Source organism: Eumetopias jubatus, unplaced genomic scaffold, assembly GCF_037043125.1.
Source record: "Eumetopias jubatus isolate StellerSeaLion01/CBP00866 unplaced genomic scaffold, mEumJub1_p1.0 scaffold_8, whole genome shotgun sequence".
Taxonomy (NCBI): domain Eukaryota; kingdom Metazoa; phylum Chordata; class Mammalia; order Carnivora; family Otariidae; genus Eumetopias; species Eumetopias jubatus.
Window position 1 is genome coordinate 8,798,370 of NW_028274814.1, and position 13,001 is coordinate 8,811,370.

Here is a 13,001-nt window from a genome sequence, read left to right on the forward strand (position 1 = left end):
GCTTATTCATTGAAACAACAGGTTAAAGTTTAGTAAAAGATCAAAATATGTGAACTATGACTTTAGAATAAAGAAGGCAACATAGATTTGCTTCTTCCCACAAATCCCTGGCATGCTTTCCAAAGTTTCTTGCAAAAACCCAAAGTTTGAAACTCCTGACTATACAAAATCTGAGTTCTGTATGAGACCGTGAAGTCATTGACAGCCACAGAAAAGTGTCACTTTTTCTAGATTTTATTAGGTTGTTGTCTTTTACTATTTTAATTGCGTTGATATTTCGGAAAGATCTAGCATTCAACGGCTTTTTCCAGTAGTTGTCTCACTTTGACCAGGTTTATTCACAAGTACTAGTAGGCTTGCTGGCCCAACGTTACCGAATAGTTAGCATGTGCCTGGCACTATGCGATCACTCGGAAAATGCTAAGCTAGTTTTCTTTACAAAAACAGCATGGAACTTCTGCTTAAGGGTGGTTTTTTTTTTTTTTAATTTTATTTTTTATTTCACTGAAGTCCAAACAAGTTTTGGGGGCTCCCCCAAACAGCAGAGACTTTAACTAAAAGTAGGAATTTCAAAGTCATTTGACTAGGAAACCTGATGGTCAATGTCTGTATGGAACAGACCTACGTTGAGGATGTAGGATTTGTGTTTTCCACCAGAACATTACTAAGGATTTAAGATTTGTGGCATCCTTTGATGTGTTAGATTAAGGACTCTGGACCCTGGATTAAGTACCAAATAGAGTAGAGCACTCCCAGCTTCAAGCCAAGGACTCCCTCAATCAGGGAGTGCTACTGCTATGATCCTTGGAAGAAGTGTCCTTATTCCTCCCACCTTCTCCTGGCCTCCCTATCAAGCCCAGCCACCAGGTACCTGGATCTTCTTCAGGGCCAGACTCGTTTCGATGTTGCTAAATTGGTTCAGGAAATGGATCAACCACATCTTGCTAAGCTCGTTGATCTCTCCATCCTCAGTCTTCAGGTAGTACAGAAGCCACATGGCTTTGGCCTTCACGAGTAACTGGTTCCTTACCGACCTCTTGCCTGAAAGGGTTCCTCCAATGGTGCCGGCCAGGTAGATGGGCTGACCTGTTTGGTTGAAGATTGGGAAGGTGATGTGTCTCAGGTCGAGGTTCTTGTTCATCTGCCAGGCAGCCAGGAGTGGGTTGGAGGGCACGCAGAGGCCCTGGTTCTTAGTGCACACCTGACTGTAGCGGATCTGGGTTCCGTTTTCCTCTGTCACATACAGATCCTGTACCATGTCGTCCAGTTTACCAATTTCCTCTAGAATTTCTTGTTCCAGCAGTGAGGCCGTGTTGGAGACTGCCAGAATACAGGCGAAATTGACTTTGGTGCTTTTCCTGGAGATGGAGAAGCGGTAAGAGTCAGCGGTAACATGTCCCTGCACAAAGCGCCGCTCAGCCTTGGCCGGGCTCCCATTGGGGGTGTACTTCTCGAGGTTTTCTTCTAAATCCTTCGGCCAGGGGCGCCTGGGTGGCGCAGTTGGTTAAGCGACTGCCTTCGGCTCAGGTCATGATCCTGGAGTCCCGGGATCGAGTCTCACATTAGGCTCCCTGCTTAGCAGGGAGTCTGCCTCTCCCTTTGACCCTCCCCCGTCTCATGTGCGCGCGCTCTCTCTCTCTCTCTCTCTCTCTCTCTCTCTCTCTCTCTCTTCTCTCTCTGCAATAAATTAAAAAGAAAAATATAAAAATAAATCCTTGGGCCAGTAAATTGAGGCAGTGCCCAGAGGGGCCGTCAGCAGCATGGGTGCCAGCAGGAAGATCCAGGGGTGCGAGCCCACCTCCCACCCCAGCCTTCCGAAGGCGTGGGAGGGGGTCGCCTCTAGGCAGTTGGTGTGGCAGTGGGGTCTCTCCGACAACTGATTTTCTGACCGGGGAGCCGGCAGACTTGAACGTCCCTGCACTGACACCGACTGGGAATGGGATGCCCGAGGGACTGCACGCTCTGCCCCAAAGCCCAGTTCAGCTCTGCTTCCCGCCTCGCCTCCGCCTCGGGCCAGGCGTCTGGCACCACCGTGGAGGGACTAAGGCTCATTTTCAGCAAGGAAAAGCAACATCCTCAAACTGGACAGCTGATGAGACCGCAGCTACTGGGGGGAGTAACGGCTTCCTCGAGAAATTCTACCGGAGTCTGTTTGACTTCCGGAAGTTCGCGCCTGGGACCTGGAGGTGTGGTTGGGGAGCACGTGTTTCTTTGTTTTTTTTAAGATTTTTATTTATTTGTGAGCACAAGCAGGGGGAGCAGTAGAGGGAGAGGGAGAAGCAGGCTCCTCACTGAGCAAGGAGCCCTATGTGGGACTCGATCGCAGGACACTGGGATCATGACCTGAGCCGAAGGCAGATGCTTAACGACTGAGCCACCTAGGCGACCCAGGGATCACGTGTTTTGACCCATAGCCTCACTAGCCCCAAATTTGTCTGGGGCATGCCTGTGCCCTCGGGAGTCTAGTTAACACAGAAACACTTCCTAAAGGTGAGTAAGATGCGTGCCTGTTCTACAAGACTTATATTTTATTGGGGGAATTTGCTTTGTCCACACACACACACACACACACACACACACACACACACACACGTCCTAACCTTTCTGGGATCATCCAGTAACACAGTTATTGGCTAAGGTGAACCTGGTACACTTTATTATTTTTATTAACTACAAAGCTAAAATAGACATTTGCCTTGTAAAAGCTTAGCAGTCAATATGTAGAATGAGAAGTGAGTGTTTATCTTTGGTCTGTTCCACAGTTCCCAGGATGGAGGGACCCCTGTGTTCATGTCACCTTTTTTATGAAAGTCCTCACCTACCTTTTAACATGCAGGAACTGAAAGGCAGGTGGTGAGCAGTTCCTAGAGTTAGGAGAATTGCTTGCCATGTTTTCCCTAGTTGGCAGTCACCTAGCATTAATTGTGATTGTGTTTTTCTGTGGGGTTCACATCCCAGCTCTACCTCTTACTACCTGTGTGATTTGGGGCAAGTTACTTAACCTCTCTCTCACATTTTCCACTTGTCAAATGGAGAAGATAATACCTTGCTATTGGGGTTCTTAGGATTAAATTATTGAATACACGTGAAATTATTTAAAACATGAAATTCAGTAAGGACTATTATTATTAGAAATATTTTCACCACTGAGTGGGATTTTTTGTTTGTTTTAGTTTTGTACCTTTATGAAGGTAAGGAAAGTTTGCTACAAAGTTGCTTTTTCATGATGGAGTTAAATTTTTATCAAATCATGAAAAAAAAATTTTTATCAAATCATGTGAGTTAATCTATTGGGAAGAACCTATGGAGTCTCCTTCATCTATGTATGTGGCAAATGGTATTATTGTTTTTTAATCTTGGGGAAAAATGCTTGAAAACCCTAAATGTCAGAATATAATGCGGGTTCCATCTGCTAACTTTTATATAGCAATACTGCATTCATGTTGAGGTGAGATTGGCCTCTAATTTTCTTTTATGGTCCAAGTTGGTTAACAAGCCTTGTAAGGGTAATTTTCTCTCTTTTTTTATTCTCTGCAAAAGTTTATATAAGATAGAAATAACCTGTTTCTTTTCCCTCCTCTTTTTCTTTATTTTATTTTATTTTTCCACCATGATAAGTGTACTCTTTAATCCCCATCACCTGTTTCACCCACCACCCACCTCCCCACTGGTAACCATCAGTTTATTCTCATAGTTAAGACTCTCTTTCTTGGTTTGTCTCTCTCTGTCTCTCCTCTCTTTTTGTTTCCCTTGCTGGTTTGTTTTGTTTCTAAAATTCTACCTGTGAGTGAAATCATATGGTATTTGTATTTCTCTGACTGACTTATTTTGCTTTGCTTAACATTATACTCTCTAGCTCCATCCATGCTGTTGCAAATGGCAAGATTTCATTACTTTTTATAACTGAATAATATTCCATTGTGTGTGTGTGTGTGCATGTGTGTGTGTGTACACTCATACTACTTCTTTATCCATTCATCTGTTGATGGACATTGGACTGCTTCCGTATTTTGGCTATTGTAAATAATGCTGCAGTAAACATAGGAATGCATGTATCCTTTTGAATTAGTGTTTTTGTGTTTTGAGGGAAATACCCAATAGTACAATTACTGGATCAAAGGGTAGTTCTGTTGTTTCACCGTTGATTATGATGTTGACTGTGGATTTTTCATATAAGTTCTTTATTATGTTGAGGTATATTCCCTGTAGCCCTACTTAACAGAGAGTTTTTATCATGCATGGATGTTGTACTTTGTTGAATGGGTTTTCTGCATCTATTGAAATGATCATATGGTTTTTATCCTTTCTCTCAGTGATGTGACATATCATGTTGATTGTTTGGGGACTGTTGAACCACCCTTGCATCCTGAAAATAAATCCCACTCGATTGTGGTGTATGATTTTTTTATTAACATACTGTTGGATTCAGTTTGCTAATATTTTGTTGAGGACTTTTGCATGAGAGATATTGGCCTGTGTTCTCTTTTTTGTAGTATTTTTCTCTGGTGTTGGTATCAGGGTGATATTGGCCTCATCAGAATGAATTTGGAAGTTTTCCTTTCCTTTCTATTTTTTTGAAATATTTGAGAGGAATAGGTATCAACTCTTTTTTACATGTTCGGTAGAATTTGCCTGTGAGGCTGTCTGGTCCTGGACTTTTGTTTTTTGGGAGTTTTTTGATTATTGATTCAATTTCACTGCTGGTAATTGGTCTGTTCAAATTAACTATTTCTTCTTGTTTTACTTTTGATAATTTATATGTTTCTAGGAATTTATTTCTTCTAGATGGTTCAATTTGTTGGCATTTAGGTTTTCATAATACTCTGTTAAAAATATTTGTGTTTCTGTGGTGTTGGTTGTAATTTCTCCTCTTTCATTAGTGATTTTGTTTATTTGGGTTCTCTCTCTTTCTTCTTTTCTTTCTTTTTTTTTTTTTTGATGAGTCTGGCTAGAGGTTTATCAATTTTGTTGATCTTTTCAAAGAATCAGCTGCTGCTTTCATTGACCTGTTCTTTTGTTTTTTTAGTTTCTATATCATTTATTTCTATTCTAATTTTTATTATTTCCTTCCTTTTGCTGGTTTGAATGTTGTTTGGTCTTATTTTTCTAGCTCCTTTAGGTAAAAGTTAGATTGTTTATTTGAGATTTTTTTCTTGTTCCTTGGGGCAGGCCTGTATTGCTATAACCTTGCCTCTTAGAACCACTTTTGCTGCATCCCAAAGATTTTGGACCATTGTGTTTTGATTTTCACTCATTTCTATGAAATTTTTTATTTCTTCTTTCATTTCTTTGGTTGACCCATTCATTGTTTAGTAGCGTGTAATTTGACCTCCATGTATCTGTGCTCTTTCCAGACTTTTTCTTGTGGTTAGTTTCTAGTTTCATAACATTGTGGTCAGAAAAGATGCATGGTCTGACTTCGATTTTTTTGAATTTGTTGAGACTTGTTTTGTGGCCTAATATGTGATCTCTTCTGGAGAATGTTCCCTGTGCACTTGAAAAGAAGGTGGTATTCTTGCTGTTTTAGGATGGAATGTTCTGAATGTCTGTTAAATCCATGTGCTTCAGTGTGTCGTTCAAAGCGACTGTTTCCTTGTTGATGTTGTGCTTGGATTATCCATCCACCGATGTATGTGGGGTGTTAAATCCCCTACTATTATTGTATTACTATCAGTTATTTCCTTTATGTTTTTTATTAACTGACTTATGGATCTGAGTGCAAAAATATTTACAATTGTTATATCCTCTTGTTGGACTGTCCCTTTATTATACAGTGTCTTTCTTTGTCTCTTGTTACATTCTTTGTTTTAAAGTCTGTTTTGTCTGATTTAAGTATTACTACCCAGCTTTCTTTTGACTTCCATTTTCATGATAAATATTTCTCCATCCCCTCACTTTGAATCTGCAGTGTTTTTTTGTCTGAATTGAGTCTCTTCTAGGTAGCATACAGATGGGTCTCTGTCACCCTATGTCATTTCATTCGAGCCTTTCGTCCATTTACATTCAAAGTAAATATTGATAGATCTCCGTATCGATTGCCATTTTGTTACTTATTTTGTGGTTCTTTCAATAGATTTTCTTTGATCTTTTCCTCTCCTGCTTTTTGGCTTTCTTTCGTGATATTCTTGGATTCCTTTCTCTTTATTCTTTGCGTATCTATTAGTGGTTTTTGATTTGTGGTTCTCATTAGGTTTTTATATAACATCTCCTGTATATAGCAGTCTATATTAAGTTGATGGTCACTTAAGTTAAAACCCATTCTTTTCTCCTCTCCTTCCACATTTTAGGTATGTCGTGTCATATTTTCCATCCTTTCATTTTATGAATCCCTTGACTGATTTGTACAGAAATATTTATTTTTACTGCTTTTGTGTTTTTTTGCTTTTCATATTCTCCCTTATGGTCTTTCCCTTCTACTCAAAAAGTCCCCTTTAATATTTCTTGCAGGGCTGGTTTAGTGGCCATGAACTCCTTTAGTTTTTATTTGTCTGGGAAACTCCGTTTGTTTGTTTTAAAGTAGGCTCCACACCCAGCATGGACTCCAATGAGGGGCTTGAACTCACACCCCTGAGATCAAGACCTGAGCTGAGATCAAGAGTTGGAGGCTTAACTGACCAAGGCAGCCAGGCACACCTGTCTGGGAAACTCTTTATCTGAATGATAGTCTTGCTGGACAGAGTATTCTTAACTGCATATTTTTCCCTCTGGGCTCTTTGAATATATCATGTCACTACCTCTGGCCTGCAAAGTTTCTGTTGAAAAGTCTGCTGATGGCCTTATGAGTTTTCCCTAGTAAGTGACTGTCTTCTTTTCTCTTGCTGCTTTTAAAATATTTTCTTTATCTCAACCTCTTGGGTTGAGTTTTTGGGGCACTCTCTATGCCTCCTGGATCTGGATATCTGTTTCCCTCCCCAAATTAGGGACGTTTTCAGCTATTATTTCTTCAAATAGAATTTCTGCCATCTTTTCTGTTATTCTTTTGAGACCCCTACAGTACAAATGTTACTATGCTTGATGGAGTCACTGAGTTCCTTAGGACTATTCTCAGTTTGCATAATTTTCTTTCTCTCTTTTGCTCACCTTGGTTACTTTCCACTCCTCTGTCTTCCAGGTGATTAATTCATTCCTCTGCTTCATCTAGCCTGCTATTTATTCCACCAAGTATATTTTTAATTTCATTTATTGTCTTGTTGATCTCTGGTTGGTTCTTTTTTATCTGTGTGTTAAGGGGTCTCACTGATGTCCTCCACTCTTCTCAAGTCTGGTGAATATCTTTATGGTCGTTAAATCCTCTATCAGAATTATATCCAGTTCACTTAAGTCTCTTACTGTGGTTTTGCACTGTCCTTTCATTTGGGAGATATTTCTCTGTCTCCTCATTTTGTCTAACCGTGTCTGTCTCTGTGTGTTAGGAGAATCAGCTGCTTCTCTTGCTCTTAACAATAGTAGCCTTATGAAGAAGAGGTCCTGTAGTGCCTTGCAGTGCAGTGTCCCCTGTTCCCTGGGGCTTCAGGGACTGTCTCCTCTGTGTTGTGTGTGCTCTGCTGTTGAGGCTTGGCCTCTTTTTCCTTCCGTCCAGTTGTCTGCAGAGGGTCTCCTTGCCTATTGTGGGCAGTGTTTGGTCCCCAACAGTGGTGGGGGTGCATTTTAACAAGGTGTGCAGTGGTCTCCTTGAAAATGAGACCTGCCCCTGGTGCTGCAGGAACTGAGGTCCCGCAAAATGTGATGGTCTGGAGATGTGGTGGACAGGTGGCCTGGTCTTCTCAGGGAGGGGCCCTGCAGCACTGGGAAGGGCGGATCTGCCCAAGCAAGGGGTTGGGGGCTTGGTGCAAACAAGTTAGGTAGCAAGTATTGACACAGCGCTTGTTCTCACAGATGGCCATTGTTTTTTCTGGGGGGGAGGGGGAGGGAAATGGCACCTGCCGATTCCTTTGTCCCTGGAGGGGTCTTCCCATGATCCTTCTCTCTGTGGGCCACATTCTGATATGAGGAAATCACTCTCCCTCCTGTGTGCCCCATCTGTTTTTCAAACTGTTGGTTTCCCTCTCTTGCCGTGTCTCTCTCTGTCAAATGAATGAAATCTTAAAAAAAAAAGATTTATTTATTTTTATTTTAGAGAGAGAAAGAGAATGGGATGGGGAGAGGCAGAGGGAGAGGGAGAGAGAAAATCCTTAAGCAGGCTCCCTGCTGAACGTGGAGCCCAATCCCAGGACCCTGAGATCATGACCTGAGCCAAAATGAAGTGTTAGACGCTTAACCAACTGAGCCACCCAGGACCCCATACTGTGGTTATTTTTTTCGCACTCAATACTCCATTTAGTTTAGCTGTGTTTTTCAAATGAATTTGCTCACCATTGAATTTCCTCCTTCATTCTTTGAATCAGTTTTATGGCTGATGCATACATATTCTTCAGCAGTTTCTTCACAAATGTCAGTGAGGAGTAAACTCTCATTTTTTCATACTTGAAAATATATTGAATTGTTTTCCTTCTTGAATAATTTATTATATATAGAATTCTAGGTTCTGAGTTCTTTAGTATGTAAAAGATATTTTCCTGCTACCTGTTGGCATTTATTTTTGCTGATTAGAGCTCTGCTACCAACCTGATTGTTGTTTGGGGGGTTTTTTGGTAAGTAATCTGTCATTAAAAAAAAAGAACAGGGCTCCTAGTTGGCTCAGTTGGGGGAACATGGGACTCTTGATCTCGGGGTTGTGAATTCAAGCCCCACGTTGGGTGTAGAGATTACTTAAAAATAAAATCTTAGGGGTGCCTGGGTGGCTCAGTCAGTTAAGCATCTGACTCCTTATTCTGGCTTAGGTCATGATCTTGGGGTTGTGAGATCAAGCCCCATGTTGGTCTCCGTGCTGGACTTGCAGCCTGTTAAGATTCTCTCTCTCTGGGACGCTTGGGTGGCTCAGTCAGTTAAGCATTGCCTTTGGCTCAGGTCATGATCCCAGGGTCCTGGGATCGAGTCCCGCATCGGGCTCCCTGCTCCGCGGGGAGCCTGCTTCTCCCTCTCCCTCTGCCTGCCCCTCCCCCTGCTTGTGCTCTCTCTCTCCCTTTCTCTCTCTGACAAATAAATAAAATCTTAAAAAAAATTCTCTCTCTCCCTCTCCCTTTGCCTCTCCCCATCCCTGCTCATGCATGCTATGCTCTCTTTTTCTAAAAAAAGTCAAATGAGTGAAAATGAAAATAAAAATAAAAAATAAAATAAAATCTTAAAAAAAAGAATAGAATTTACTTTTTAGATTCATTTTAGGTTCACGGAAAAATTAAACTGAAGGTACAATGCTTTCTCATCTTCCTCCTGTCCCTGGACGTGTGTGTTTCCCTCCTTATCAACATCCCCCACCAGAACTATAAGGAATAAGAAATGAATCTCCTCTTTGCCCTACACCACTCCCCCTTTTCAGTTTTTACTGTTTCATTGTTACCATTTGGTGTGCGTCCTTCCTCAACTCTGTCTCCATACAAACATAGACACACACAGTCCCATAGTGCATCTGTATCACAATACAAATGTGTATATACATTCATATACATGTGGTTGTGATGGTCAGTTTTATGTGTCAACTTGGCTAGACTATATAGTTCCCAGGTATCACATCAAACACTAATCTAGGTGTTGCTTTGAAGGTGTTTTGTAGATGTGATTAAAGTCCATAAGCAGTTGACTTATTAGGAAGGGACATTGTCCTAGATAATCTGGGTGGAACTGATTGAGTTATTTGAAAGCTCTTAAGAGCAGTGCTTAATCTTCCCCGAAGAGGAAATTCTGTCTTGGGGCAGCAGTTTCAGTTTGTGCCTGACAGTTGTAGATAACTCCCTTCCTGAAGGTCCGCCTTGTGATTTTCCAACTTGCCTAGCCAGCCCTGATAATTGCATAAGCCAAGTCTTTGCAATAAATCTATTATATATTTCTTACTGATTCTGTTTCCCCTGGTTGAACCATGACTGACATTTATATTTCTGTAACTTGCTTTTTCACTAACAATATGTCTTAGAGATGGCATTATATTTAACTGCCGAATCATAGCACGTCATATGAATATACTCTGTCTTATCTAATCATCCTGTTACTGGTGGATATTTTAGTTGTTTAGATTCAAAGTTAAATTAGATTCAAATTATTTTCATTTGCTGCTTTGGAAATTTGCTTTATTGACTTCTTGTATCCAGCATTGCTATAATAAAATTTAACGCCAGTTGGATTCTTGCTTCTTTGCAGATAATTATTTTTCTTCTTTGAAGGCTTTTAAGATTATTCTTCTCCTTTAATATTTCATAAGAACAGATTATTGGGGTGGAAAAATATTTCCTTCTACTTTTCAAGCTTATTTGGATGTTTGGGAATTAGGTGTTTGCCCTGCCATACAGACCTGTCTTTCAGATAAAACAAATTATCTCTGGTAATAGTTCTTTCTGGGCCAGGCCCCTATCTAAATTCTTCCAGGTCGTTAAGGGAGTAGTAAAAGTTTTTCCTGAGTTTGCTGGGTCTTGACTGTTTTCATTTTAAAATAGTCCACATGCCAAAGTGACACATTTTGGGGAGATTTTTTTTGAACCCCTTTAATATCTATGGTTGTTTCTCTTCCTGCTTCATTTTTATTAGTCCCTTTAAATCTGGAGACTCACTTCTTTTGATGTTCTCCTGTCATTGCTTTTATTATTATTTTTTGACTCCTTTTCTCTCTCTTTTTCCTTGGAACTCCTATTTGGTGGGTTCAAGGTTTTCTGGGACTTTCAAGCCTCAACTTCTTTCTTTTTTTTTAAAGATTTATTTATTTGAGAGAGAGAGAGAGAGGGAGCAGTGGGGAGGGGCAGAGGGAGAGGGAGAGGGAGAAAAGGAATCTTAAGCAGACTCTGTGTTGAACATGGAACCTGATGCAGGGCTCGATCTCACGACCATGACCTGAGAGGAAACCAAGAGTCAGATGCTTAACCGACCTAGCCACCCAGGCGCCCCTCTCAACACTCAACCTTTATGTCACACTTCCCACCCAGTCATTCTGTTGTGCTGCATTTAGGGCTGGGTATTCAGCTTATTAACTTGCTCTTCCCTTGTGTCCATTCTATCATTCAGCCGATATATTGAATTTTATTGCAATAATAAAAACATTTTTTATTTTTAAGATCTAAAGTTGCATTTTTATAATACCTGTTCTTTTTTCATAGTTATGATGTTCTTCTGAAGATATTAATTTCACTTCTATTAAAGCCTCCTTTTGTTTGCTCTATTAAGCATTTTTCCCCTTCAGTATTAGTTGTGTGAATGAAGTTTGGTACCTCTCTTTTATGGGCACTGATTTTCCTCATATATTTGGCAGTTTTGGGTGTGGGTACAGTATTTGTCGCGGTCTGTCTCCCACGATGGGGAGAAGGTACAGGATGGGTTAGCGGATGTAGAACGCTAGGCATCCATACCCTCAGCGAGGACCACTTTGCTTGGCTGGCGTGACACCATTTGCAAGGGGCAGCTTAACTCTCCATAGTCACTTCTCCATCCTGGAGCAGATGCCTCAGCGACTTGCTCCTTGACCACGGGGAAGAGGGTCTTTGCAGTAGGAGGAAGGCGGTCCATGCATCTAGCATCCATCTCGCATGCATCGCCTCTGAGTCTGGACACTTGCAGAGCATCCAGTTCGCAGCAGTTCTTTCCTCAGCCAGTCGTATCTCCTTTCTGTCTGTTAGAAATGGCTCAGGAGTTTTTCTTTTCTCTTGCTTTCCGGCACTGTTACAGATTTTAATTTTTCTTTCCCTGTCATTTGTAGGGATTTGGGGTAAGAGGGAAGGTGGAAGAGTGTTTGTCTCTTCCGGCGCAGAGATAAAATAAAGCGATTTTATCTCTGCACCATATTGCCATGAAATATTTGGGAGGGTTTAAGTTAATTTGCCAATAACTTTGAAAAAAAACCTACCTTTGTCTTAAATAATAATAGTAATACTAATTTTAGAATTAAATGATTTGATTAATAATCTAGAAATTAAAAAAGAAACCCAAAATATAAATTTTACAATACCCTATTCCCCTGGGGCGCCTGGGTGGCTCAGTTGGTTAAGTGTCTTTGGCTCAGGTCATGATACCAGGGTCCTGGGATCGAGCCCCGTGTTGGGCTTCTTGTTCAGCAGGGAGTCTGCTTCTCCCTCTCCCTCTCCCTCCGCCCCTCCCCGTGCTTGTGCTCTCTCTCTCTCTCTCTCTCTGACAGATAAATAAATAAACTCTTTTAAAAAAAAATACCCTATTCCCTTCCTGTCAACCAAGTTCACACATCGTGCATTAAATTTGCTGAAAGTTACAAAGGCAAGAATATCAGGTGTCAAACAAAGAATCATACAAACAAGGCATTTTTACATTTGTCTCCTAGCAGTAGGGGAAGAGATGTCTTTGCATTGTGAAAACCTCAAGGCTGCCTATCTTCATTGGCTGTTGAAAAGTAAACAAACAAACAAAAAACCTAAATGATTCTCATATAAAACCTTGAATCAAGACAAAGTTTAGCTGGTCAAGAACTGGAACCACGATAGCCTTCTGCATGAATCTCTTACAGATAGCTTGTCCAAAAGAACCTCACCTCCTTTAAAGATGAATTATCAAAAGGATTTCAGCTAAACACTACTGCTACCACTCAAGAATCAAAAAGGAAGAAAGTAGCAGCAAAACAAAGGACAGATGAATGCTCAACAGAAAAATTACTTCTGTAAAGTAGATGAAAATCATGCCCAGCTGTTTCCCTATGAATTTAATACCCTTTTTGGAAATATTTACCACTGAGAGCACAAAGCAGTGATAAAAGAGGTCAGGAAGAGAGAGCGTGACTGCATGAGAAAATGCAATGTAAGCTAATTGAGCAGAAAGGAAAATAAGGTTAAGAAAATAAAACCATTACTGAAAGAAGGGCGAAATTAGAAGGATCACAAGGGACAGTAGAGACTGTGGAAAACAAAATAAAGGACAATAGAAGCTAGAAAAGAAAAAAGTGGGTAGAATTTACCAAAATG

At 40.8% G+C, this 13,001-nt stretch overlaps 1 protein-coding gene and 1 pseudogene across 3 annotated transcripts in view; one reads left to right on the top strand and one right to left on the bottom strand.

Annotated features, from left to right (window-relative positions):
• Positions 1–192: 192 nt before the first annotated feature.
• The window catches only part of LOC114203944 (ankyrin repeat domain-containing protein 26-like), a 112,129-nt gene continuing 99,320 nt past the window's right edge, over positions 193–13,001 (top strand). For all 3 annotated transcript variants that reach the window (XR_015768747.1, XM_088025465.1, XM_088025464.1), the window contains exon 1: positions 193–1,375. The gene's annotated coding sequence lies outside the window, so the exon portion shown is untranslated. The remainder of the gene's footprint in view (positions 1,376–13,001) is intronic.
• Positions 851–11,598, bottom strand: LOC148163637 (patched domain-containing protein 3 pseudogene; annotated as a pseudogene).